The sequence below is a fragment of the Tupaia chinensis genome, unplaced genomic scaffold (assembly GCF_000334495.1).
Source record: "Tupaia chinensis unplaced genomic scaffold, TupChi_1.0 Scaffold148049_1, whole genome shotgun sequence".
In the NCBI taxonomy this organism is placed as follows: Eukaryota; Metazoa; Chordata; class Mammalia; order Scandentia; family Tupaiidae; genus Tupaia; species Tupaia belangeri.
This window is the reverse complement of record NW_006207899.1, coordinates 798,673-802,923: the sequence shown is the minus strand read 5'-3', so window position 1 is coordinate 802,923 and position 4,251 is coordinate 798,673. Positions and strand designations below refer to the sequence as shown.

Sequence of the window (4,251 nt, the reverse complement as noted above, 5' to 3'; positions counted from 1 at the left end):
AAACAAGAAATGGAAAATTATTTGCTGACAATAACATGTTAATTGATGTGCTTGATTGAGACAATATACAGTGTACTCTGGATGGAAAATCTCATTTTGTATGCTGTAATGATGTACAGTGAATGAATGCAAATAAATAAATTGAAATTAAAAAAAAAAAAAGCAGTAGACATGGGCCAGCCTGAGACCTGATGGTGGAAGTGGCTGAATCCCAAGCAGCCAACTTTTTCATTCAAGTCCTGGACCCGGCACCTGGAAAAACAGGTGCCTGTGTGCACATGCCCAAAAATCCCTATAGAAGCATGGAAGAGAAGGGATTATGGCATGGCTATCCCCACTAGAGAGTGCTTTCTCTTTCTCATTTTTTTTCTCTCCCTCTCTGTCTCTCTCTCTCCAGCAAGCACATATGCCTTATGACAAATTTAAAAAAAATAAATAAATAGCCACAGCACTACCTACGGAGAGCCATCTGCACAGGCTGAACCCATAGGTTGGCAAACGTTTCACAGTTTTCTCCTTAGTGATTTTTTAAAATTATGTAACATAGAGCTACTCCTCTAAATATTAATAGATACCCATGGTTAGTAATACTTATTGTAAGAACATAGATCTTAATAATTTATTGCATCAGGCATATACAAGGGGGGGGTTAAAAGTTCATAGAAAATACAGATTACAAAAAATTATGCAAGGATTTAAGAATGTATTACTTCCTTTCTCTGTCTTTATTGGAAGAATTTATTTTTTATTATTTTATTCAACTTTATTTATCCATTTTTTTAGTGATTTTAATTTGACCAAAGAGGGACAGAATGAGAGAGAGAGAGAGAGAGAGAGAGAAAGCAAGTCGCCAGGTTCGGGACTCGAATAGTAGTCGGCCATGTGGAAGTAAAACACCCTTAACCACCATGCCACCTGCTGGCCCCTGGAAGAATTTAAAATACCCCCCCCCTTTTTTTTTTATTTGGTTAGTCAGGATTTAATTAGATAAACAGAATCAGTAGCAGATATGTTAAGAGATTTGGGGGCTAGCAGGTGAAATGTTGTTAAGGTGAAGGATTCCCCCATGACCAATGACAGTTTGAGTCCTGGACCTGGCAGTTTACATTCTCAATTTCTCTCTCTCTCTTTCCAATGAACACATGTGCACTGTAGTAAATTAAAAAAATAATAATGATAATAAATGAAATGAAATATTTAAAGAAGAAAAAGAGAGGTTGATTCAAGGAATTGGCTTAGGCAGTTGTGGGGGCTGACTAGTCCGAAAAACGCAATGCGGGTCACTGGAACTCTAGGACAAGAGCTGAAGCTTCTGTCTACAGGCAGAATTTCTTCCTCCTCAAGGAAATGTTAGTTCCATTTTTAAGCACATTTAACTGATTGAATCAGGCTGGATTATGGAGGATAGTCTTTTACTTAAGGTCAACTCAGGGAGCCAAACAGTGGCATAACAGTAAAATGCGACCCTGAGGGGCTGACTCACATGGGAGGGATCCAGGTTCTCAACCAGAGATCTCCCCTAGTACACCATGCATGAACATGTCTGTGATCCAGGACTAGCTAAGGCTGGTAGTCAATTGCTATGTCAAGATCACATGGGGGTTTTTTGTCTTTCTTGCAAGAAATAAACTTACCGTTTTCTTTATTCCTGATAGTGCTTGTGGGTACACATGAGAAAGAGAGAGAAGCACCCTCCACCTGTCTGGTCATGTCCCAGTTCCCTTCCTCTAACCCTCCAGCTCATCAGGGTGTTGGGCGTTGGATCATGCGCATGGCTCACTTTCAAACTCACTGGGTCAGGGATTCAAACTGCAGTGACCAAGTGGTTTCCAGTACTGCAGTCTGATAAACTACCTACTGTACTACAGAGGCTGAGTCAAGAAATACATAAACTTAAAAAAAAAATTCAACTGATTTTGGACTTTAATCACATTTATAAAATACTATCACATCACTGCCTGTAACTTTTGCTTGAGTAATTGGGGCTATAACCTAGCCAAGTTAATAAAGAAAATTGATATCACATGTTTATTTAAATACTACAAGCTAAAACATCTTCGTATAATACGAAAAAGGGGATAGCCTGCGTTGGTTAAGGTGGCTGGAACCCACGTGGTTAACTACACAGTTCGACTATTGGAACCAGCAGCATGAAAAACATGCCAGTCATGTTTATGTGTGCCCCAAATGCCAATACCGAGAGGAGAACGGGTAAGAGACTGTAGTGTGTCATTATCTTTGTTAATTTCTCACTTTTTTCTTTTGTCTCTCTCTCTCTGTCCCTCTCCGGTGAGTGCACTCTCTGTAGTAAACTTTAACAAATGGGACCAGCACGTGGCGTAGTGGTTAAGGGCGCTGGACTCCCACATGGCCAACCACAGTCTGAGTCCCTGACCTGGCAGTTTGCTTTCTCACTTTCTTTTTCTCTCTCACTGTCCCCCTTTGGTCAAATTTAAAAATAAATAGATAAATAAATAAAGTTAAATGGAATGATTCTTTTTTAAAAAATTTAACAAATGAACAAACAAAAAAAAAATAAAGGATAGAGAGAAAGAGGAAAGAATGGAGGAAAAAGAGAGAAAGTACCAGGGATAGAGGTCACAATAATTTTCCTATGTATTAGTATTTCCTATCACATACACGAAAGCATCATCAGGCAACAATTAGAAATAATTTGAATTCTAGTGAGCTATAACTCAGTCCTAAATAATATTTATATTTAACGTTTCATTTGTTCTTTGTTTGGTCTTAGGTAACAAATGTGAGCAAATAAACTGCCATTTTGCCTCAAAGATGTCATGTCTGAAATTGGGCTAATCCATAAGATATTAAAATGTTCTTTGCTTTACCTTGAGTATGGAAGGTTGTTCTTTGCCCATACTAAAGCCAGACTTTAGATGTTATTTGTCTCCTTTCTTTCTCTACAAGTCAATCACTTTCATCACAGAGGAGCAGGGCTGGTATGAGTATATTGCCTATTATGACAAGTCTCCCATGACTGACTAATGCATGACCATCATGTAAGAAGACATCCACTGGGACTCTGGGACTCTGTGTATGCAAAAAACACTAGGAGAGAAAAATGACTCCTACATGTTAAGATTTTCCTTGTTCATGCTCATTAGCATGTTAATAAGCACTCGCTGTCCTTCTTCCATAATAGAAGCTAGACCTCACTTCTTAAACAGACTGGTATCAGGACACTACTTCTTCATGAACATTGACAATAAAGTCGTTATACTCTCTAGTCTATTTTGTTGCAAATAACAGAAAATACTTGAAACTGGATAATTTATAAAAATAGAGCTCATGGGGCCAGCAAGTGGCATGGTGGTTGAGGTGCTAGACTCCCACATGAACAACCACAGTTTGAGTCCTGGACTTGGCAGCTTGCTTTCTCACTTTTCCTCTCTCTCTTTCTCTCTGGTCAAATTAAAATAAATAAATAAATGATGGTAATAAATAAAATTAACTAAAATAATTCTTAATTTTTTAAAAGAATTATTTTATTTTACTTCATTTATTTATTTTAATTTGGCCAGAGAGAGAGAGAGAGAGGGATAGGGAAAGGTCCAGAACTCGAACCACAGTTGGCCATGTGGGAGTCCAACGCCCTTAACCACCATGCCACCTGGTGGCCCCTAAAAGTTCCAGTTCCAAGGCAGCATTTGGTGAGGGTCTTCTGGCTATATTACAATGTGGAGCAGGGCAGGAGTGTGTGCACCTGGGTCTATGTGTCTCTGCTCTGGTCTCCCTCCCTCTCCTTATAAACCCACAGGAGTCAACCACAGGAGCCTATCCTAATGACCTTAAGCCTAACCTCATCCCAAAGGCTTTACCTTTCAACCTCATAGTTGGATTAATTTTTTCCCCTCTTAGTCCTGTCAAAACCACGTCTCAACACATGAATTGGGTGGGGAGGGGTGGCATTCGAACCATAGCACCATCAATTAGGCTACCTAATTTTAGTGCTGATGATAAAACATGGTTATCTGAAGGGTAAAAAGATGATGGTAACTGAACTGAAAGACTTAACAGATGCTACCTTTCCAAAACTACAGAAAAATTTATTCCAATTTTCAGGCCTTAAGATAGGAGAAAAACTAGTAACCTGACAAAGCTAAAGTAATGAATAAGAAGAGGAAGATGGGGAAATTGTTCCTTTTGTACCTGGTAGTCATATCCTAGAATAAATAAAATAATTATATGGTGTCCTACTTTACCTGCCAATAATATTTAAAGTTCTCATGA

General features: G+C 38.7%; 1 protein-coding gene across 2 annotated transcripts in view; it reads right to left on the bottom strand.

Moving 5' to 3' along the window:
* The window catches only part of NDFIP2 (Nedd4 family interacting protein 2), a 113,209-nt gene extending 110,281 nt beyond the window's left edge, over positions 1-2,928 (bottom strand). For both annotated transcript variants that reach the window (XM_014584866.1, XM_027768931.1), the window contains exon 1: positions 2,850-2,928. The gene's annotated coding sequence lies outside the window, so the exon portion shown is untranslated. The remainder of the gene's footprint in view (positions 1-2,849) is intronic.
* Positions 2,929-4,251: the final 1,323 nt, after the last annotated feature.